This window comes from Microtus pennsylvanicus, chromosome 7, assembly GCF_037038515.1.
Source record: "Microtus pennsylvanicus isolate mMicPen1 chromosome 7, mMicPen1.hap1, whole genome shotgun sequence".
NCBI lineage: Eukaryota > Metazoa > Chordata > Mammalia > Rodentia > Cricetidae > Microtus > Microtus pennsylvanicus.
In genome coordinates this window covers 15,218,941-15,243,007 of record NC_134585.1, presented here as the reverse complement: position 1 = coordinate 15,243,007, position 24,067 = coordinate 15,218,941, and the positions used below count along the sequence as shown (strand labels likewise).

At 47.3% G+C, this 24,067-nt stretch overlaps 1 protein-coding gene across 1 annotated transcript in view; it reads left to right on the top strand.

Annotated features, from left to right (window-relative positions):
- Positions 1–24,067, top strand: part of Ccdc6 (coiled-coil domain containing 6) — a 97,562-nt gene that overhangs the window by 14,293 nt on the left and 59,202 nt on the right. The gene's annotated exons all lie outside the window — the stretch shown is intronic.

The window sequence follows — 24,067 nt, the reverse complement described above, 5'->3', positions numbered from 1 at the left end:
GCCCATCTCACCTCTCAGGGTTTGTTGGTAGAGGACTTCACTTACGAAAGCTCTTGGGACCTATCTGTGGGACTTCTGTTTTCCTTTTTCCATTGGTTGTGGATTTGCCTCTTGCCTGTGTTCGTAGTCTGCCTCCTTTCTGGATCTGGAGGCAGCCCAACCCAATGAGATCTCTCCCCTGGGTTCTTGAGACTCTGATGGCCTCAACAGTGGTGTCCCCGGTCCTCACGTCACCCTTTCCGTCCTTCCACCACCGGGTTCCTCTTTTCCACTCTGGCTTTCACTGTAGGTGTCAGGTGTCCCTGTGTATCAGCCACAGGGGAGCCCGCCTCTTTGATTCTCCTTTCCGCCTGAGCTTGTGATGGCCCAGGGAGATCTGGCTTCTTGGCGTCTCACCCCTTGGGAACATACCTCTTAGGACCTCACTTGTCTCCTCAGCGTGCTGAGGTGTACTTGCAGTTGGCTAGACAACCTGTTTTTGGCCAACAGGTGAACAGCTTGGTTCCTGAATTTTGAAAGTCCCTTCCAAGGGGGTGTCTTAGGAAGGGCGGACATCAGACCTGCCTGCTTTGTGACTCGGATGGCCTTTGGGTCTGAGAGCCTTGATGGAGGATGCAGGCAACCAGTGTATTCTGTTTGGGTCGAGCCTTGAAACAAAACTAGGGGACGCTGTTGCTGCGGCCTCGGAAACTGAAGAACTGATGTGGAGATGTTCCTTGGCCGAGGCGATTCTGCTGGTTTTGTTGGGACTAGGGTTTGGCAGCCTGGCTTTGGAACCTTTGTACATACCCACTCTACGTTTCTGTGACTGCCTGCTGTTGGGGGCCTGTGACAGTCCTCACAGATGCTAAGGACAAAGCAAATGGGTTTTGTTTTTGATTTTTCTAAAATGAATTCGGGTGCTCACTCTATAGGTTGGACAGTTGCTTTAATTTTTAGGGAGTGAATTCTTAATAGATAAATATTTCTTACACCCGCCGTTCCTTAAACATGCTCGTCAAAGTGTTCTTGTCTCGTGGCCTTTTTGCTTAGCTTTTATAGATGATGAAATGCCTACTTATTTAACTGAACAGTTTTCGGACACCTGGATAGTATTAGCGGTTAACTTGAGATGTTCCTTCTGGAAGGAAATCAGAAAACGACGAATAAACCATCCAAAGCCCAGGGACCTTGCGACTTCAGTGGAGATGGCATTAGGCTGTTGGAGAAACAGGCACGGACAGTGTGACTGCCGGGGTGGTCATCTCAATATTGAGGATTCACCGAAAGCGTGAGATCCTGGGAATCAGCTATCCCCGTGATGGGAGTGTTGTGAAGACAGAAGCCGGACAGGGAGCAGCCCAGAGTTTGCAGGGCCTGTAGTCCCGTGCTTTCCCTGAAGGATGCTGGTATTTTTGGAGCCAGAAGATGGATTTACAAGTGGGGAGCCTGGGCAGGGTGGAGGAAAGAATCACCCTTCCTGCCTTCTATTTTCATTGCCTCACATTGGTGGAACACAGCTGTAGGTTAGCTGACTTCGGGTACTGGGTACTATGGCCTGCAGATCAGGAGAAGGCAGTATGGAACCCTCTTAAGCTGATTGCTCAGTCCTAATGAAACGGAAAAGAGAATGGGTTGGCTATGTCTGCCCTGGGCAGCTACTGAGTGTTTTGCAGATGCTAGAATATTAAAAGACTTCTAGGTTCCTCTCAAGAGGCTAGAACGGGGACCATTCCAGGGAGAGGGAACAGGGGAGACAACGGCATGACAGGCTGTGCAGCCCCAGATGGCAGGATTGGGCCTAGTCTTTCGTGTCTTGTTCTCCTTTAGGACCTTGTGATGGAATGCCTCCTCGTGGGTTGGTGTTGTCATTTCTGACTGACGTGAGTCTTCCCCGGGGATGCCTGTGGGAGGCTTTGCACATGGATGTCTTACAGACCATCTGCTTCTGACACACACATGCCATTTAACTAGTACTGAGTTGCTTGTGATGCCTCCTCAGCACTGGGAGGAAGTTCATGGACAAGAATAGTGATGCTCCCAATTGGCTGTCTGGTTACCCACGTGTCAACGTCCAGGAGAGATGGCTGCCCAGCCCAGTGCCCTTTGGGGACTTGTCTCTCAGCCCCGGTGTCTGCGGATTGACTACGTCATTAGGATATACACAGTCTTCACAGTCCTCCACTGTGAAATTAGTTTTTCGATGCTAATGAATTTTATTTTAATTATGTGTAAAGGTGTGTGTGTATGTGTGTGTCTGTAGCTGTCTGTCTGTGTGTATGTCTGTGTGTGTTCAGATACTCAAGGCCAGAAGTGTCAGATCTCTGGAACTGGAGTTCTAGGCAGTTGTGACCTACCAGTGTGTGGGTTCTGGGAACTGACCTAAAAAAGCAGAGCACATTCTTAACCACTGGGCCATCTCCCCAGCCCTGTGCCAATAATGAATTCCATAGTCAGCTTTTAAAGATTTATTTACCTTGACTTTATGTGTATGCTGCTTAGTCTGTAGGATGTCTGCACCACATGCATACCTCGTGCCTGCAGAGGCCAGAAGAATGTTTTGGAGTTAGAGGTGGCCTTGTGCTGCCACATGCGTGCTGAGAACTCAGATTCTCTACAAGAGCAGCAAGTGCTCTTTACTGCTGAGACCTCTCTCCAGTCTGCATGTAGAACACTTTCTATCCTGAAAAATTTCAGGCTTACCCCAAGGAAGTGTGAGCTGCAGACTCCCCCGCTTCTCTAATGACTGATACACATGGTCAGCCTTGTAGGAAATGTGTGTTTGGAGGGCGAGCAGCATAGGCATTTCTGGACTCTTGGGTCCTGTCCTTGCTTCCTCCTGTTTCCAGCTCCTCACCTCTGTGTGCTGAGTGAGCCTGCTGACCTCCGCTCTCTCCTCTCCCCCTGGAGCTGTTGACAGCAGGCTCAAGGGTCCTTTGCCCGATGCCCTGCTTTCTGCTAGCAATGCCCCAAGCATCCAAGGCATGCTAGTTTAGCCCTCAGTAAGGTGTGCCAGCTGGCATCCCAGCACGCTGCAGCAAGTCTTCCAGGTGCCCTGCAGTTGGAACAAGGATCTTGGTTACTGGAGCTCTACTTAAGGACGTCTGTAGTAGGCATCACGCGTGGTCTTCTGTGGGAGCTTTTAGCTGAGCAACATCTGACAAGCACCCTGACGCTGTTTAGCTGTGGCTTCCAGAAAGTCTGGTGCGGTGTTCGAAGCCCCAGAGGTGGGGAGAAGTAGACAGGAACCTGAGGGGAGTGTGTGCAGACAGAAGGCTCTGGACCAGGTGGACGAGTGAGTAGTTCAGGATCTCTACCTCTGGGAGACCTGCAGTGCAATGGTGTCAACTGTATCAACTCTATGGTGTCTTGGGGACTGGGGGTCCGCATAAAGGATCTGGGGCACAGGGCAAGCATTAAGTTACCTGCCAGGGAACAGTTACCTTCCAGCTGAACTGGAAGGGTCAAGGGTAGGCAGTATGCTCCCAGGCCAAGGTTCCTATTCTGTAAGTAGAGGATGTGGGGGTAGGGGAATGTGGATGGAGAATGTGTGTGTGTGTGTGGGGGGGTGCTGAGCACTTAAAAACAAAGGGAGTCAAATTCTAAAATTCTCAAGTGATTCCAAAATGGCTTTTTACAAAGTGTGTTTATGTGTGTGTGGTATGTGACATCTGAGTGTTTGTGTTGTGTGTGAAAGCCTGTGTGTGTGGGGTGTGTGTGTATGCGTGTGTGCTCACGTGGCGGTGTGTGCTACACATGCATATGCTTGTGCTTGAATCTGCAGGCCTGTGGTTGCTATGTAGAAGTTTCTTCAGTTGCTCTCCATCTTAATCTTTGAGTCACAGTCTCTCTGTTGACGGAGCTCACCAGTTCAGATAGGCTGGCTAGCCAGTGTTCCCTGAGCTTGCCCTTTCTCTCCCTTCTAGTCAGTAGAATTTTTCCTTTGTGAGTGGCTATCAGTTACAGATAGCTTTTGGGTTAGGGATGGGGGGACGTGTGTCCACTTCCCTCTAAGTGCTGGGACCCCGTCTGGCTTAGACCTGTGCAAGGATTGTGCACGCTGCCGTATGTGAGTATGTGAGTTCATATGTATGTCAGCCCTGCTATGTTTACAGGTCTTGTTTCCCTGGTCCTCCATCCCCTCTGGCTCTTAGAATCTTTCTACCTCCTCTTATTCTGGATTCCCTGAGCTCTGAGGGGAATGGTTTGATGGAGACATCCCTTTTAGGATGGAGTCTTCCCAAGTCTCTTACTCTCTGCAGTTTGTTCCATTGTGGGTCTCTGTTTCTGTTCCAATCTGCTTGAAGAGGAAGCTTCTTTGATGGTGGCTGAGCAAGACACTGATCTGAGTGTAGAAGAATGTCACTTTATTGCCACATTCCTTTGGCAGAACAATAGGATTGGATTTCCCCAGGTCTCTGGCCTAGCTAGTCTTAGAGTCTTGGCCACTTGAGAGTTATCAAGTATGGGTTCTGTCTCATGGAGGGGGCCCTAAGTCCAATCAGATACTGGTTGGTTACTCCCACAAGCTTTGTGCCACTATTGCACCGGTATATCTTGTCGGGGTGTCACCACTGTAGGTTGAAGGATTTGTAGCTGGGTTGGTGCTTTCATTTCTCCTCTGGCATACCGTGAGCAGTAGTCATCGGGGAGAAGCTTACATGTAGGTGCCTGCTTGACTTCTGTTTTCAGTGGGTTGTGTAGGTGTGCTCTTCAGCAGAAGGGCCTTACCCCCCCCCCCCCCCCCCGGTTTGGAGAGCAACTGATAGTTTTGCCAATAACCTGGGTCTTTGGGGGATTTCCATGGGGCTCCTTTGACCAACAACTCAATTAGACGTAACTCATTTCTAGAGCTGGAAGTTTCCTTTCATGACAAGAGATGTCTGGTTGGGGCTTTGTTTTTCCCCTGTTAGTTGGTGTATCCATTTATATTTCTTTCATAGAATATATATTTTAGGAAGCTTCTACTGTATTAGGTTTGCTTACAACCCCTCAAATGGCCAGTTTTAGCTTTCTCTCCCTGTCTTCCTTTCCTTACCCCCTCCTCCCTCCCTTCTCTGTTTGTTCTTACTGTTCTGTTCTTCCTCCCAGACCCTCCATAACAATCTGTTCTATTTCCCCTTCCTACGGAGATCTATCTCCCCACCTCCAGTTTTCTACTTTATAGCTAACTTCTGCGGTTATACGGATCATAGCCAACTTACCGAATACTTAACAGCTGATAGCCACATATAAGCGAATACATACCATATTTGTCTTTTTGGGTCTGGATTACCTCACTCAGGATGATTTTGTTGTTGTTGTTTGGTTTTTTTGTTTTTGTCCCCCACTCCCCAAGACAGGGTTTCTTTTCTGTAGACCAGGTTGGCCTTAAACTCACAGAGATCCATCTGCCTTTGCCTCCCAAGTTCTGGGATTAAAGGAGTACATCACCACACCTGGCTCAGGATGATTTTTTTTTTCTAGCTCCATCCATTTACCTGTAGATTATTTCATGATTTCGTTCTTTATAACAGTCGAGTAATATTCGCCTTTTCTGACTTTTGCCTGTTATGAGTAGAGCACCAGTGATCAAGTATCTCTGTGGTCGGATGAAGCATCCCTTGGGTACCTGGTGAGGAGTGGCATATCCATGGCTGGATCTTTGAAGTAGATCTATTCTAACTAGCTGCCTGAAGAACCGCCACACTGGTTTGCACTGCCTGCGGCAGTGGATGAGTGTTCCCTTTGTTTGCTCTTCATCTTCACCAGCATGAGCTGTCGTTTGTTTCTTAATCTTGGCCATTCTGACCGGTGTGAGACGAAATGTTAAAGTAGTTTGGATTTGCATTTTCCTGGATCTTTCCTTAAGTGCTTCTCAGCCATCTGTGTTTCATCTTTTGAGAACCCTGTTATGACCTGTGCCCCATTTTTCAATAGTTACCTGCTTTCTCCATGTTCAGTTTATTTTAGAAATTAGTCTTTATCAGAAGTTCATAAAAGTCTTTTCGCATTCTGTAGCCTGCCACTGTGTCCAAATAATGGTGTCCTTTGCTGTGCAGAAGCTTTTCAGTTTTCATGAGGTCCCATTTATTATTGTTCTCAGCGCCTGTGCTATCAGTGTTGTGTTGAGAAAGTTTTCTCCTGTGCTAATGAGTTCAAGATGATGCCCCACTTTCTCTTCTCTCGACTTCAGTGTATTTGGCCATATGTTGTGGTCTTTGATCCAGTTGGAGTTGAGTTTTGTGTGCAGGGTGGTTAGGAATGGATGAATCTATTGGCATTTTAGACATGCAGCCATCAAGTTTGACCTGAATGGTTTGTTAAATACACTGTCTTTTCCCATTGTGTACTTAGGGTTTCTTTATACAACGAAATAAACAACAAAAACCAAAACAGGTGTCCATAGGTATGTGGACTTAATGTCTGGGTCTTCAGTTTGATTCTATTGATCAGTATGTCTTCCTGTGCCAATGCCATGCTGTTCTTATTACTATAGCTTTCTAATACAATCTGAGGCTAGGAATGGTAATATCCCCAGCAGTTCTTTTATTATTCAGTATTGTTTTTAGCTGTTCTGGATCTTATGTTTTTCCATATGAAGCTAAAAATTGTCCTTTCAAGTTTTCTTAAGAATTTTTTTTGGAATTTTGATGGGGATTGCATTGTATCTGTAAATTGCTTTGGGGCAGGATGGCCATTTTCACTGCATTAATCCTCTTGATCATGAGTACCGGAGAGCTTTCCATCTTCTGATATGTTTGTTCTTCAGTTTCTTTCTTCAGTGTCTTAAGGTTTTTATTATACAAGATTTTCACTTGCTTGGTTAGAATTTTACCCTAAGAGAGTTTAACTCTTTTTGGAGCTATAAGTATCGTTTGCCTGATTCCTTTCTTTGTCTACTTGTCAATTGTATATAGGAGAGCCACTGACTTTTGTATTAATTTTTGTGTCCACCTTCTTTGCTGAAAGTGTTTATCCGTTGTAGGAGATTCCTGGTGGGATTTTTAGGGTCACTTGTGTATACTATCATGCCATCTACAAATAAAAATACTTCTTCCCTTCCTATTTGTATTCCTCCTTTGTCTTAACTGCTTTAGCTAAGACTTCCAGTACCATATAGTGAATAGGTATGGAGAGAGTGAGCAGCATTGCCGTGTTCCTGATTTTAGTAGAAATGCTTAGAGTTTCTCTCAGTTTGAGTTTGATGTTGTCTGGGCTTTCTGTAAATCTCCTTTATTGTGTTGAGGCATGTCCTTTGTATCCCTAGTCTCCATTGTATTTTATCTGTTACTTCTCTCTGTAGTGGTGCTTTAGATGTCGTGTAAGGTCTTGAATTGGGACAAACAACCCATGGCCAGTTGATCAGATGCTGAAATGCTCTCATTCTAGATTGTTTAATGGCAGCATCTTCCTCCTCCCAGAAGCTCTATCTTCTCTCAGGTTTAACTGGAATTCTTTCTCCCTCCTGGGCAACCTCAAGCTGTTTATCTGACGGCTTTAATCCACTCTGCAGTATTTTCCATTTCCCCTTCTTAATAATTGAATTTTGAGCATTGGACCATCCATCCATTTACTCTTCTTCCATGATAGTCAGTCTTTGTCGATGTCCCAGGCATTGTGTTATCAGCTGTTCTGTGTTTGTCAAGGCTTGGGGGACAGTCCCTTCCTTTTAGAGTTGACATTCTCTAGAGAAAGGCAGACCAGGCAGCTGCCTTTAAATGGTGATAAGCCTCCTGAGAGGACGTGCCTGAATTGAGCTCCCAGGCTTGGGGCCGCGTCCCTGACGTGCCATGTAGACTGCCACCATCTGTAACTGCTTTGAACAACAATAAAAGCTCATCATGCAGAGAGCTGGTCAGAGAATGTTCTGGGCCAGGGGAACAGACCATGCCTATATCCTGAAAACGTCAGAGGCGTGGCAAGTTTAGGGAAATGAAAGATGTAGGTCCGGGTGCAATTGAGATGTGGCTAAGATAGATCTGGGTAAGAGTGGCGTCGGGTGCAACTCGGCAGACAGACTTACATCTAATTCAGAAGGTAGTGCTGGCTCGAGTACCTTTTAAGTTAGAAATCGGTCTTCATTTATCATTTGTTCCCCCCCTCCCCATACTATGTCAGAGTAGACCTTCTTTTATTTTTTTATCTTTCACTTGAGCAGATTCAGGCTGAAGGGGGATGGGCAGTCCTTTTTTTTTTTATTTAAGGTTTTCTTTAGGGTATATGTTTGTGCTGGTCTTCTTCATGCGCTAAAGACCAGATGCGGCAGACAGATGCAGCTGTGTGTGTTCAAAGCAAAGCCGCAGCTGAGTCTGAAGAAGGAAGTGGCAATGAAGAGGGAAGATGTGCTGGAGATGCAGCCCAGCTGGGTGTCTCCGTTCATCCCCATGTTTATCGTCTGCCCTTCCCTTCTGGGTGTGCAGTGAGGGGAATGTGACTTCTCCTAAACCACCCTGTTTTCCCCGAGACTTTCCTGGTTCAGACTCTGCCTGCCCCGGTGTTAGCATCTTCTGACTGGGGGAGAACCCCTCGACCTGCAGCCCAGATGAGTCAGAGACCAGACTTTTCCTTATCTGGTGGAGCCTTGGTGTGGTAATCTCCAGGATGACTCAGAGGAACCCTTTGAGTCTTGGCCGGCACATCAGGGCTGCAGAGGAAGCCTGGCAGAGAAAGTCGGCTTGGCGGAACTGGAAATGAGGTGGGTCGGTGGTCGGGGCCAGAGAGTAGGTGAAGGCAAGCAGGGAAGAATAATAAATAGTTCAGAGTAGGTGGAGTCAGACGTAAGAGGATGCCTCATGCCTAGGTCAGTCACTTAGGGAGGTACATGGATAAGAAGTGGGTGTTTGTGGATGGAGACCACCAGGAAGGGAGTCTGTAACTATGACATATGCATTTTTCTGACAACGCTAGTGGATTACTCTCTGCGTTGGGGACTAGAGTCGCAAGCAGATCCATCCTCTGGCAGCTCCCAGGATGCATCATGTGCTCCTCTGATCGGCCACTTTATCATTAGATAGCATTTATTGCTCCTCTCTGTCCCTGCACCCAGTTGTCCTCTGTTGACTTGCTCTCTGGTGTGACAGGATGAGACGCAGGGCTTCCTTAATAGATAATAGTAGGGGCCAAGTCACAAGCACACAACGTAGATAGGTTTGTATCTTACGACAAGTTTAAACAGCGAAGGGCTCCTGCCTCTCAATCTGAGACCAGATCAAAACCAAGGCTGGGCTCTTCATCCCTGTCATGTCTGTCTCTGTAGAAGAGACCACCGTTCTTAATTAGGCTTCCTTTAGATAAATTTTATGCAGATAGAAGTGTCCCATCTTTTTTTTTTTAAAGATGTTCATGAATGAGCACACACTGTACCCATTGCCCCCCCCCCCCCCAAACACACTTAGAGAACACTCTTGAGTTTATTCTTCCTCTGGGCATAGCGTTGCATTCTTCAAGGGCTGCATGTGCAGTGGCTCACAGACGGTCAAGGCTGCATTTAGTGCCCCTCTGTTGTATCTAGTGTGCTGCTTCCCACAGATGAGGTCACAAACTCGTTTCCTTAAAATCATTTCATGCATTACCCCGGTGATGGTCTGTGCTGCCCATTGGAGCATCTTGGAGTGGAATTGCCAGTTCAGAGTCACATGTATGCTTCCAGAGTTTTCTACTGATGTTCACTTGGGCGTGGCACATCTTCCTCTGTCGCACCAGCCAGCTCCCAAATAAGAACACGGAGACCTCTTACTAATTACAAAAGCCGTGCTTATAGCTGAGGCTTGTTTTTAGCTAGCTCTTATGAGTTAATTTAACCCATTTCTATTTATCTTTGTTCTGCCCAAGACTCATTTACCTCATCTACATAATGTCCATCCTGCTTGCTCTGAGTCTCATTGGCATCTCCTCTCAGCTCCGCCCTTCTCCTTCCCAGCATCCTCTGTGCCTGGATATCCTGCCTAGTTATTAGCCTTTCATCTTTTTATTAACCCAATCAGAGTGACATATTTTTACACAGTGTAATCAGATATCTGGCAACATTTGGATGCTCTTAATTTACCTTTGGCTTATTGTCCTCTATCTCTTTAAAAAAAAACATATTTCTAGAAATTATATTAGTTGTGTGTGTATATGGGGTGTTCGTGTGTACGTGCACACAGAAAACACCATACATGTGGATGTCAGAGGACAACTTTCTAGGGACTAGATTCTCAATTTCCTCTTGTTATTGCAACTCTGTGTACTCCAGGCTATCTGGTCCAAGAGCTTTCAGATGGTTCTCCTGTCAGTGCCTCCCATTGCCTTATGCTGGGATCCCTTACCTGTTGTCCTGTGGGTTCCAGGGTTTATACTTAGGTCATGAGGCTTACTTGGCAGGAGTTTTTCCACACCAAACTCTCTCTCACCTGCCTCGCCCTCTTTCGGCCCTAAGCCCTTTTTCCTTTCTTTATACTTAACTCTACTTCTTTTGCTTAAATAAACATGAACTGAGAACGATAATGGGGTTTTTCATTAAACACCCTTCTCAATAATAACCTGCAACTTTGTGAGTAGTAGGAGTTGGAAGCCATTGAAGGCTTGTTTTAAACAACTGTTTATAGTCATTTCCTCTGACTTAAAGCATCCTATCCCAGAGGAGGGCTCAGAAGGGAAACAACTCACCAATCCCAGGAAGAACCTGAAATTTACCAGCTTCACAAGTGTTGAGGGAGCTGTGGGCTGTGTTCCTGCTGCCCCAGCTCCTGGTCGCCTGGCTAGCTTATGCCCCAAAATAACAACACACAAACTGTATTCATTTAAATACTGCTTGGCCCATTATATCTAGCCTCTTCTTGGCTAACTCTTGCACCTGGACTAGTCCATTTCTAATAATGTGTATAGCACCCCAAGGTGCACTTACCGGGAAGATTCTAGCCTATGTCCATCCTGGGTCGGAGATTCATTGCATCTGCCCGGGAGAGGGGAGCATGGCCTCTGAGCTCAGTTCCTCTTCCTCCCAGCATTCTGTTCTGTTTACTCCTCCCACCTATGTTTTAACCTATGAGGGCCAAGCAGTTTCTTTATTTTTTAACCAATGACCTTCCTCCATCACACAAGGCTCCTCCTTCTTCAGGTTATACCACAGAAGGGATAGGTGAGGAAGACTCTGCAACCTGTCCAAGAACATTGCACAGTCTGTATTGTCATTCTCCATTAGTGGGGGCCACAGTGGGGGACGGTGGTCTTTGAGGAACCCTAGGAACTATTAGGAGCTTTGTTTAGACTTTGGGACTTTGTTAAGAGTGAGGGTTTTAAATTCTGGCTAGTCCTTGAACTTTGATCTGGTGTGTCCCTTGTCTAGAGTTTCTTAAAACAGGCCCTGCCCCAACCAGTGTCATTTCACATGATAGTGATCGTGGCCCTTTGTTCTCAAATATGTTAGGCCGTTTTAGAGCAAAGTGTGTTTGTTCATTAACTGTAGTCAATTGAGTCTAGGCCGGTTTGTGTAAGTCAAGCCAAGCAAGGGGTACAAGTTTTTACACTTACTGTGTAGTTGGGTAGGATTTGTAGTTTGAGCAACTTTTCAGTAGAACTTTCTAGTTTCATCACCATAAATATGGGGCATAAACAATAGACCAAAGAAATGATTCCACTTAAGTCTGACTTGTGACCCAGTTAGTTCATTGGGACGACTTAGGGGAGTACGGGTGAGCTCCTTGCAGCACGGATGACTCAAAGGCAGCTGCATCACTAAAAGGTCACAGCCTGGGTGCTGGTTCACAGAAGCTAGGATTCCTAGAGCACTCCACAGTGTTCCGGGTGCAGGGCAGGTTGCAGAGTCTCCTCCTCACCCATCCCTACTGTTGGATAACCTGAGAGAAGGAGGGGCCTTGTGAAGCTGGTAAGTTTCAGGGTCTTCCTGGGGTTTGGGAGTTGTTTACCATCCCCTGAAATGTGACGTGTGATGTGATGTTTTAAGTCAGAGGAGATGACTACAGACATGTTGAAATGTGCCTTTCCCTCTCTTAATTTCTACTGAAATTAAAAACTTGCCTTTCCCTCTCTTAATTTCTACTGAAATTAAAAACTCAGTTAAAAAACAGAGTGCTCCATTGTGAGCCCCTTTGTACACTTTACATGAATTCCCAGGTATTTATCATCGTCCACTCCCAAAGGACCCTGCAACCCTCTCCTCTCCCTGTCCCTTTGCTCAACCGTCTGAAAGTAGGGCTTTGATATATTGCTCGATTCCTGCATCTTCATTGTGTCTCCTAGAGTGCAGCTAGGAAGTGGGGATATTTCACAGTTGACTACCCGCCCCATCATAGCGTCCCTCTTGTGGGGGCCCACAGGAGAAATGGTTTCCCTAGGTCTTAGTAACGCTCCTTTTCCTGCAGAGGCCGTGCACTGCCAATCAGGGTACGCACAGGACCAAGATTTCAGTTTGAATAGGAGCTGTTGTTAATTGGCCTTTCTGTAACTCTGATTTTTGGCTTCATTTGACTGTTTTTCTCTACTTCCCATGACTGTTCGTGTCTCCTCGTCCTTAAAATCCTGTGTGCACTCATAGAACTGTCTTAGTGAGTTTTAGGATGAACTGCTTTATAAAAACTGCCCAGAACGGATCTGAAATTACAGTAGGCTCAGGTTGACCTTTGAGAGAGTCCAAGTTCAGAGCCCTGTTACCTCTTCATGCCCGTCAGGGACATGCTGATAGAGTTTTCCTCGTCTGCAGCCCCAGCACTTTCTTCTGCCTCCAATACGCTGCTTCGATGTTCGTCTTAAAACTCCTGAAGACCTTATAGGATACCCCATATTCTGGCTCACACCTGCTTCTCAGAGAGGTGCCTTTGTCCCACTTTCTCTTCACAATATCAGCCCCTCCTCTAGTATTCTGCTTGTGACAAAATGAAAACAGCCACAGGGTCTCTGTCTTGGTTCAGGGACACAGAAGTAGGAGAGGGGGATCTTGGTTTGGGATATAACTGGTAATTGCTTGTTTACATTTTAGAATGGGTGATGGATAATGTGATGTGTGTAGTCACCTTAACAGAATCTGGAGTCACCTAGGAGACCAGAACGGCAGGGAATTATCTTGACTTGGGCTCATTGATATGGGGAGACACTTCTTGACCATGGGCAAGGCACCCTGGAGTGTATGAACTGAGACGGTAAGCTGAGCAAGCATTTATGGCTCTGTCGTTCTCCTTCCCCCCCTCAAAGTTTTTCTATATAGCCATCCTGACTGCCCTGGAACTTGCTCTGTAGACCAGGCTGACCTCAAACTCACAGAGATCCATCTGCCTCTGCCTCCTGAGTGCTAGCTAGGATTAAAGGTGTGCACCACTACCGACAGTCAATGGCTCTGTTTCTTGACTGGGTGTGACCAAATGTTTAAAAACCTGGCTGCCTTGACTTCCTTCCTGTGATGGGCTCTACTCTGAACTGTAAGCCAGGAAAACTCAGTCTGCTCTTTGTTGCTTTCCTAAGAGTGTTTGATTAGCAACAGGAAAAGAAACTAAGTCAGGTATCATCTGGAGGACAGAGGGTGGCCAGCAGGTATGTATGTGCCACCGGAGGAGCCTCCCGAGACCTGGGAAGAGGCCAGAGGTCACAGGCAGGGGAAGGAGGGGCAGAAGGGGAGTGTGGCAAGGGGACAGTTGGACATTGATCTGCTCTCTTCCTGCTTAAAGTAAGAGAAGCATCTCCTTTGATGCCCCTCCCTCACAGGTGGAAACTCAGTCTCAGAGAGGCTCAGATGTGGCCAGACAGTGGACACACACAACCTGCAGAGTTTGCATGGCTGCCACATCTGCTCTCTGAAAAGGCATGTTGTAGGTATAGCTGACGTAATACGTGAATGCCGTTGTGTGATACGTATCCAGATCACCAAACAGAACAGCCCTGACACCCTGTATACTGACATCCGAGTGTCAGCTCAGCCACAGGGCCACACTCCAGGAGCTCAGGATGCCCTCCTCCCTGTCCAGTCTGTCCCCCTTAGAATCTTCCAGTGTCTCTCCTTTCCCTTTTGAACTTGGACCTCAGGTCTACGGCCGCACCATGGTGTGTGCTTAAGTTTGAACTAAGATTAGATCTCAGGAACTAGACTGCCCAGAAAATGTACTTAGATGCTAGGGCTGTCAGATCCCCTTTAGCATCCTGTTGGTATTTTCAGAATGTGGAGATGTGGAAGATGGTTTATCTGCGCCATCATTTGGTGCCCTTTTAGATCCCCAGATCCTCTCACTGTGGCTGGGAATGGAACTTAATCAATGCATGCTTTCTTAGTGTTGGGGGGTGTGTGTGCGAAGGTGTGCATGTGTGTGGACTGGCCAGACTGGGTGTCTAGGATTTTTCTGGTTTCTACCTCCCTGGAGCTGGCTTTATTAGTGTACACCACCATGCTGGGCTTTTTTTTAAATAGGAGTGCCAGGGGCTGAACTTGAGTCTTCATGGTTGCACGGCAAGCCCTTTACATGTCCAGCTATGGCCTCCCACCTCCCTTCCAATACTGCTTTCTGATAGCATCCAAACTCCTTGGTGGTGCACATGGAATGTGTCCTTACCCGTGGGCTGCAGCTGTGTGACTTTTCAGGTCTCGGTACAAAACCAGTGGATAGGGATGGTGAGCCGTACCTTGTAGTATGCAGCCCAGCAATGTAAAAGGAGTTAGAGAATGTTTGGGGCAGTGGATTCCAAGTCCAAGGCACTGTATGCAATGCAATTGAGCAAAGGGAGAGCTGGAGATGGGGGTCTTTGTCTTCTGTCGCCTTCCTTTTGACATCTTCTAATCTTTTATGCATCGTGTGTGTAACTTAACATATGCTGGTGTTTTCAGTGATGAGATAGAGACAGTAATCATTTAAATGGCATTGGCTTCCCTGTTGTGTCTCTTACTCCTTGATTGTAAGCTTGGGGTTAATCTCCGTACCTCAGTTTGTTGTGTGCACGCGGGCCTGAGTCGAGACCTCTGCACTACCTGCCTGTACATGTGGAGGTCAGAGATCAACCTTTGATAGCGTCTGTCAGGAACCGTCCACCTAGTCCTTTTGAGACAGTCTCTGACTGGAGTTTACTGATTAGGCTAGGTTGCCTGGTCAACAAGTCCTGGGGATCCGCTTGTCTCCACCTCTCCATCACTGGGGTGACACGTGAGGCCACCACACATGGCTTATTATATGGGTTCTAGGATTCAAACTCAGATTTCTCCTGTTGCTGTGACAGGCACTTTACCTACTGAGCCCCACAAGTTTCTTGTTCCTTTCCATTGACGACTTTTTTTGTTGTTTTTAAATAGAACAGGGTCCTGACACTGCCACCCCACCACCACCACACCCCCCTCCCTAACTGTACCCCAGCCATCCCATGATCAAAGAAAGGCCAGCTGTCTGCTATGGTCCACTTCCGTACTGACCTTGGGCCCTAACCCTGACACAAGAAGCACTTCCACTGTTTGCTTTCTTTTTATTGCCTTAGCCGGGATGTTCTGTACCGTGCCGAAGGATGCTGATGGTAGCATCCTCCTCCTGTTCCCCACGTGTATGGGAGTGTACCAGTAAAGTCGTTGGGTGAAAGTTTTGGGGAGATGCTGGGAGTGCTTGCTTGATTCCATTTGCTCTTATGACTAAGACGTATAAAGACACATGCTTTCTACCCTTCGGTATTCATTTAAAAACCCCCAGCATCAGAAGTATAGTAATAGATCATCCAGTGTTGAACTATCCACTTGTTCTAGAGAAGCTGTCTTAGGTTGGACTTTTAAAACTGCATTCTCTTCCTTCCTTCCCTCCCTCCCTCCCTCCCTCCCTCCCTCCCTCCCTCCCTCCCTCCCTCCCTCCCTTCCTTCCTTCTTTTCCCAAGACAGGGTTTCTCTGTAGATCTGGAGCCTGTCCTAGAACTCACTCTGTAGACCAGGCTGGCCTCAAACTCAGAGAGGCACCTGCTTTTGCCTCCTGAGTGCTGGGATTAAGGGCGCAAGCCACTATTTCCCAGTAAAAAAAAAAAAATACATTCTGTGTTTATAACGCACAAAAAATTGTTATTACTATTATTACTGGGGATCAAACTCTGCCTCACAGACTAGGTGAGTTCTCTGCCCATCCCATCCTCCAAATATTCTAGTCAAGATTTCTATGCATAAACGACACATAAGTGGCTCTGTTTTGTTTTACAGGTTGGAAGAGGGGCTCTTTTGGGTGGCTCTCCTTTGTGCATTTTTCCCCCCTTTAGTTAACAGATGATGCTATGTAACATGGTGGTCATCTTTAAGTTTGATGGAACATGCTGGGAAGAGCTCAGTGTTCTCTCTAGGCAGAGCAGCTTTTCAAGAATGCCAGAAAGTTCATGGTGGGGCAGTGGTCAGTAGTAAGGTCATGGGTATTCACTATGGGGATGTGTTGGGTTTTTTTTGATGGCTTTTACTTGTTCTTTGACTGATTTCACACACACACATATAGTCTATCTTGAGCCTACCCAGCTCCAGCTCCTCTCCCCCTCTCCTTAGACATGTTCCCTTCCGCTCTTGTCACGTCCACTTCCTTCTTGTCTCAGCACTGAGTCCAGTTGTGCGCTGCCTGCTGGGATGTGGCTAACCTTGTTGGCTCCATCTTGTGTAGGTAACCACAGAGCTGTAGTGAGCTCATGGGCTTATGGGCCATGCCCTGTCCGATGACAGCATTGCACAGCACCCTTGCCGTTCTCCAGCTCTTAGATTCTCTTACATACGGTTGACAGTTTAACAAGATGTGTGCGAGGATGTGTCAGTGCGAGTGTGTGCTGCTTGCACATGCTCGAGGCCCTAATTGTCATGTTTTCATGGGTGCAGAACTGACTTCTGTGTTCAGGCCGGTGTGTGTAGGCCAAAGTTTCTTCCAAATAACAGTACACTTTGCATGGTGAGAACACATTCTTGCCTGCTGCATGGTAGATGTTTGGGGTAGTCTGGTGCCACCGAGTCAGTAGAAGCAGGGGTTTTGCCCTAACATGACCTCTTGTTTTGAAAACCACACACCAGAGACCCAAGGGTGACTGGGCACTGGGAGGCCAGGGGCAGGGACTTATGTAGACTCTGTGGTGGTGATAGAACTAAAGAGTCACTAACCAGTGTTTGGTTCCCAGAGAGACGGGGCTTACTCTTGACCTCGTTTTCCACAGGAAATATAATTCCAGTGTCTGGAATGCCTTCCGAGGTAGGAAGAGGTTGTCTTGGAAGCTCCCCTGGCCATGAGTCTCGGAGCAGTCTGTCTTATAGCTCTCTTGGGCCTCTGTATAATTCTTTCTGCTCAGAAAGCTTATTCAGCTCAGACCTCCTGACTCAGTCCTGGGGAGTGTGTCACGGTCCTTTTAGACGAGCTGGTCTGTTTCCATCTTTTTATCAGTCTTTGTGATCTCTTTTGTGTGTTTATGGTGTGTGTGTGTTTGTTTGGATATATGCAGTTGCATGCATGCCACAGTGAACACGTGGCAATCTGATGCGACCTCAGGTGTCCCTGACTTTGCCTTTAGACCTTATTTGAGGCTGCGTGTGTCAGGCCAGCTGGCCTGTGGTCTTCCAGGGATGCTGTTTTCTCTGCGCTTCCCATCTCGGATGAGGGCTGGGAGTTACAGGTACCTGCTTCACACTTGGTATGGCAGGGATTTTACTCTCTGCGCGGCCCTACGCTTCGTTTCTCCTACTGGTAAATAGGCACTGTGGGTTTACTGAAGGAGGCTGCTTGTCATCGCTGTCCTGGAATCACCTCTGACCTGGTTTCATGGTTTAGTCTCTTACAGCACCTGAGGGATGACACGAATCCCTTCAGTGAGGAAGTTGGGATCCTGGTGTGTTTCTCAGCCTGTCTTTTTCCCTGCTGAGCACTGGTGGTCTGGGCACGGCCGACAAGTTCTTACTTGTTCTTAATCATAGCGACATTTTTCTATGGTCAGGGTGAGTTACCATTTCCCAGTGCCTACATTAATTCTTTCTTTCAAATTTCCACAAATGTTCATGGCTTAAGATTGTATAGATTTATCATCTTAAAGTTCTGTTGGGGTGCAGTCCAGTTGGACGGACAGCAGAGTGTGGCAGGCTTGAGTTACCCACAGCGTCCAGAGCAGTGGTCCTCAGCCTTCCTGACGCTGTGACTCTTAAATACAGTTCCTCATGCTGTGGTGACAGCAACCATAAAACTATTTCATTGCTGCTTCAGAACGAAAGCCTTGCTACCGTTACGCATCATAGTGTAAAGATGATATGCAGGGTATCTGATAGGAGTTCCGACCCACAGCTTGGGAACCTCTGACCTGGAGTCTCTGCCCTTGCTTTCTCTAATATCGAGAGGCAGCTTGGATTCCTTGCAGGTGGCTCCTCTCTTCCTCTCAATGTTAGCCATGTACCCTGAGGTCTCTCATATGGTGACCCTGACTGACCTCTTCTGCCTCTGTTTTCCACGTCCAGAGTTTCTCTGGCCCCACCCGGAGCTGCTAGGATCCTAGTGTTCTAAGTTGGTCAGTCAGCAACCCTAACTGCAACCGTACCCTTTGCAGCTTCCTGGGAGAGTTTATAGGACTGGGGTTGGACGTGGGTATCCAGAAGTGAGGCAGACATGATGGCACCTCACACTGCTGTCTGATGGCTGATGGATAGGCCATTTGGATTCCAGTGGATGACATTTCCGTGAGCACAGAATGTTCCATCTCTGTACTGCTTAATCCGTGTAAAAATGTCCAGACGGGAACTTAGAGAGATGGCTCAGTCAGAAAAGGACTGAGTTCGGATCCCCCGAGTCCACGGAAATGGCCAGTGGACATGGCGGGCCGCTTGTATGTGGAGGCAGAAGTAGGATCGTCTGGCTGATTAGGCTGTCTGAAATGGTGAGTTCTGGATGCAGGTGAGAGACCCAGCTTCAGTATGTAAGATAGTGATCAAGAAGGACACCCCGTGTGAGCCTCTGACCTCTAAATACATACGTGTACATCACACCCACACACAATATGGCAACCTCCACCACACACACAGACACACACACAAACACACCTGCGGAAACCCCAAAGCCAACAAATGTCTATATGACTGCAATTTTAGTGTTTGACTGGGTTGGAGAACAGGAGGCAAGCTGAACATCAGCGAGGTGTTTTCAGAACTGAAAGGACACCAATTCGTCCCTTAGTTGCCTTCCTAGTAAGAATGTAATGTCCCGCCTCTTACCATCTCTTCCAGTCATTCTGTTATATTCCTGTGTTTGTGGCTTGGTTAATTTGCCGGCATGTATTTGCCAGGTAAATGTGTAGGGAAATGAATGTCTGTTCTTCTGCACTTTGACAGCAATTGCCACCACCTCTTGACTGCCTTGCAGCATGCTAGCCAGGGCTATGTCGCAGCATGTGGCATGCAGGTTGTGTCTGCATGTAACTGCCACACCACCCCCGAGTTGGGGAACATTCATTCTTCCTAAAGAAGTACTTGGATGGTCCTAACTTTTCTCGCTAATTTTGAAGGCTAAACATACCTTCCCCCAGTTTATTACACAACCTCCGCAGAGTTAAGGCAAATGCCTTATTAGAGCCTTGAAAGAAACCTGGAGGTTCCCAGGTTCCTTTGGAATATTTGGGATAAGAGATGGTAAAATGTGTCTCCGTAGCTCCTTATACGTGAGTTGTTTTAGAGGGAGTATTTGTGTGTGTGTGTGGCAGGGGGGAAGTCTTGTGGCATATGCTAGTTGCCCAAGGAATATTAGACTGCATCCTCCATTCTTGGAGTTTATAAAAGATCTGCAATTTCTACCCAGCTCTGGAAGCTGCAAGTTCCATGGCCAGATACTGGCCAGAACAGTTTCTTAGCTGCTAGTTTCTCCTCGCCAGTTCCTGCCTCCGGCTACAATGCTGCTGCTTCCCCTATCTCCTCCTCCTCCCCCCTTGTGTTTCTGGTTTCCCTTGTTAGGGACACCAGGAATTACAGTAGGGCCCACCCTAATGACCTCATCTTAGCTTTATCTGCAGAGACTTTATTTCCAAATAAGGTCAACCTCACTACTCACTAGTTCTTGGGAATTAGGACTTTGGCCTATCTATCTGGAGGGACCCAGTTCATCCCATAACTGGTAGTGGAATATGGAAAAATGTAACACTGCTGGCGGATTGGCCCAGTCGATGCTGGAGACCCATCACCCAGCTGTGTACAGTCCGTACTGTGTACAGTAAGGAAGTGTGATAAAACCGAGAGCCTGTCTAGAGTGCCAGGCAGCTTGTCTGGGTTCTTGGCCAAGTAACTGGGGCTCTTGGTTTTCAGTCTTCTGGGGAATTGTATTTATGGGATCCAGTACCACCTTAATCCATTGCACTGAACAACGAGCTTTCCAGGAAGCTCCTCCAGGGGAGACTTGGGTCTCAACTCTCTGTTACCCCTCTGGAGAATCCCCCAATCTGGGAGGTTCTACTCCAACTGAACTCTGGGTCTCAAGGAGGTAACATTGTCTCACCCCTGTACCCTGGTGTCCAACCAGAAAAAAACCTTCACAGTGGAAGTTAATCTCCGTGAGCAAGGTTCAGTCTCCTGTTCCTCCTCCCCAGGAAGTCTAGAAAGAGCAAGTAACAAACACATAGCCACAAAACACCTGCCACTGTCTGTTAAGCCAAAGCCATAGGAAGCCAGTCTCTGAAGCCACGCCCCTAGACATAGACAACAGCTCTTGGCTGAAATGAACCCCCAGGGCCAGAAGTAGGGAGATAAACCCCGCCCCCAATGCATTTGCAGCTGTGACTCATTCTTACAGATGTGTGTGGTTGGTGAGACTTCACTGACAATTGCTTGCCCATCTGCTGTCAGTATGCCTTCTTTTCAAAAAGTAGATGTGTTTCCTGCCCCTTGATCTCACCTTTGATGCTGGTTACCGGTTCAGTTAAAGCTGCAGCTGAACGCAGATCCAGTGCTACTGGCTAAGGGTCAGCAGTCAGACTCCAGCAACAAGGCCTTGCTGTTGCTTGGAACCTGGGCGAGGTTAGGAAGCGAGTTGAAGGAGTGGTTCTGGTGGGGATTTTGTGACACCTTCTTATCTCCTCATACCTCAGGTTGGGCAGTTTTTCACGTTGCAGAGTAATTTAGGTCAGTTTGATAAGTCTCTTTCCAATCCCCAGCTGGAAGGGTCCCTGGTCTTGCTGTGTAGGGGAGCTTGGCTGTTTGGGGAAGGAAGGTCTTCATCTCTGACCTGACTGGTAAGCAAAGCCGTAGATGGGTGTGAATTTAAAGAGGAAGAGAAACTTCCTTTCTGCAGCCTGCACAGAAGCGGTGTTTTCCAACCAAGACCCAGGCCATATTCTTTGCATCCTCGACTAAAGTTACTTCACGGCGCGGATGAGTCCTTGAAAGCTGGCCGGGGGAATTGAATCACAATGAGATCGCAGTAGAGAATGTTATCCTAAGCGATGTACAAACCAGAACGTTTTTAACTTGTCAGACATTTATAAGATGGAGTTTGCCTGAAAGCATAGTAGAGATGATGATACTTGGAGCATGGGCTCGCCGTTTGTCTCAATGTGTCAGGATGATAAGTATCAGGCATGTCTAATAATTATGGAAATTCATGAATTGTCATAACGATAGGAACTTAGAGCCCTTTCGGGTTTTATTATGTTATAAAATATGCTTCTCTTTCTGCCTCTTTGAGGCAGCTGCAAGTTATTATTTCTTTTTTTTTTTTAGTATGAACACAGCATAGGCTAAGCGTGGCAATGCACACCTGTAATCCCAGTGCTGGGGAAGCTGAGGCAGGAGGATCAGGCTTTCAAGTCCTTCCTTCCCAGAGCCACAGAAACAACCCACTTGTTTCTTAGAAGCAGTTTGGTTTTTAAGAGTCCGACTCTGCATGCTTTATAAGTCGTGCATGTTATGGGAGCTGCTTACTCTTCTGTGGGAATGAAATGAAAATTTGTGTATTAAATGTGTACGGCTCAGTGGTGGGAATGAAATGAAAATTTGTGTATTAAATGTGTACGGCTCAGTGTTTACTTTTTAGTGTTGTCCTGGTTAGCCTTCACTGCCATCTGATACAGTTTAGAGTCACCCGAGAAAGGGGTCTTGATCGACACGTCTGTGGGGGATTAGCCCGACAATAATATGTCTCACCACCAAGGGGAAGTGCTTCTCCACCGTGGCTGTATAACTTTTGGCTAACGTTTTTATTATGTTGTAATTTATTCAGACAAAATAAACGAACCGTAAGACGTGCAAGTTTCAAAGCACAAGAAAAACTGGCTGGCCCCGGTCCACAGGCCAGGATGGTTCCCTCAGACCTGGACGCACCTGTGAAATGTTCCATGTCTTACCCCTATTCCTTATGTCTCAAGGGTATACCTAAACCGGTAACTTTTAAAAATCTCTCTTTGTTTCTTTAAGTGTGTGTTGAGTGCCTGGGCACACATGGTCGCAGTGCCTGGGGCGGACAGAAGAGGGCTTTGGATCCCTCGGGAGCTGGAGAGAGGCTGGTGGGAGCTGCTGCACCTAGCTACCAGGCACCAGACTCAGGCCCTCTGCAACAATCAAGTCCTCTTGACTGCTGATTGGTCCCTCCAGCCCCCTCACTACACCAGTTCATCGTGTATTCTGTGGCTTGGTTTAGCTTTAATGAAGAAGGGTGCATTTCTCCTGTAGCTTTTGTCGATGCAGTCCTGTTTCTTAGATGGTCCATGCTGTAGTTAGCTGTGTGTGGAGTACTATTTCTTAGATTGGTAGTTAGCTGTTTCTGTGGACTTCATTGCTTTTTAGTTCCTTTGAATCTGCCCTTTCTGGTCGGCCGAGGTGTTGGAGGTGCTCGTGGTGTTTTATGCACACAAAGAAGTCATCTCTTGATGCACAGGGCACGATTTTCCAGGCAGATACCTGGAGTGGAACTGGAAAGAATAGCAATACTGAGTTTTTCGGGACACCTGGTCCATTTCACACTGCCAGCTGTATTGCATGGAGAATTCCCATGGGTCTTTGTTCTTGTCAAAGTTTGATTTTTGTCTGACATCTTAATTTTTATACCAGTCCAGAGTAAGTGTTCAGGTGGTGGTTTTAATTTGTACTTTCTTAATTCTGTGTGGGGATGAGTGTGACTGTTGGAAGCCTTGGTCATTCAGCTTGTAGGCAGTGGAGCCCGCTGTGACCATTTTCCCCTTTGAAAGTTTCTTGTTAACGATAATAAAGTCTGCCTTGCCCTGGAAGGTGGATGGGCACCCATGCCTTGTGGGTGTTGTTAGGTTTCCTGTCCCCAGCCACACCTCATGGGTTGGGGGAAAAAGCTCCTTGATTCTGATTTTGGGACGCTGTCCCTAGTGTTCCCTCTGGATTCTAGTTTCCTTCTGTCTGCTGAGATCCCCCTGCTCCAGCCTTTACTTCCCTCTTCTGCTAGGTCCTTGAGCATTCTGTCCTTGCTACTGTAAGCCCCCCCCCCCCCCCCGTTCCCATCTCTGGAAGATCACATCCAGATCTTTTCTATTGATTACATTTTACAACTTGATTTTTGTGTGTGTGTGTGTGCTTGCATTTTTCTGATGTCTGTCATTCCTGAGTGAATGGTGAACATTGTGCACAACCCGAAGTCAGAGCCGTTCATACCACACCACCTCCTCCGTTTGGGCATCCAGCTTCAGCTGAGTCTGTCTACTCAGCAGCTAGGCCAGCTGCCGGGGGTTTGCTGGGATTCTTTCTTTCCTTGACCTGCAGGCTGTAGATTCGTCCAGCTGAGGGCTTCTGTCACCCTGTTCTCAGGGCCTGTGGTACCCACTCTCCCATCCTCACGGTCCATCTTCTAAGCTTTGGGGGTCTTTGTGTATCCGACCTACAGTGTCTGTAGGGGAGATGATGGGTTGGTTGCTCCTCATGGCTGGGCACCTGGTGGAGGCCGAGGGTGGTTCTCAGTTCTTCTGAGGCTGAGGGTGGTTCCTTCCGTGCATGGAGACAGCGCCTTTCCCGTACACCTGCCCCTTTCCTCCTCTGATACCAAAACTCCGCCTCAAGCCTCATGTGTGTCTTGGCAGGAGAAAGATACCAGCTTGTCCCCCAGGTGGTTCATTGCCCAGGTCATGGGGGTGGTACTTCAGGTTAAGCTCAAGGTCTTGGGCATCAGGAAAGCAGAGAATGCCCTCCACTCCAATGTCAGTTACTTGGGTGTGTGTAGGGCTC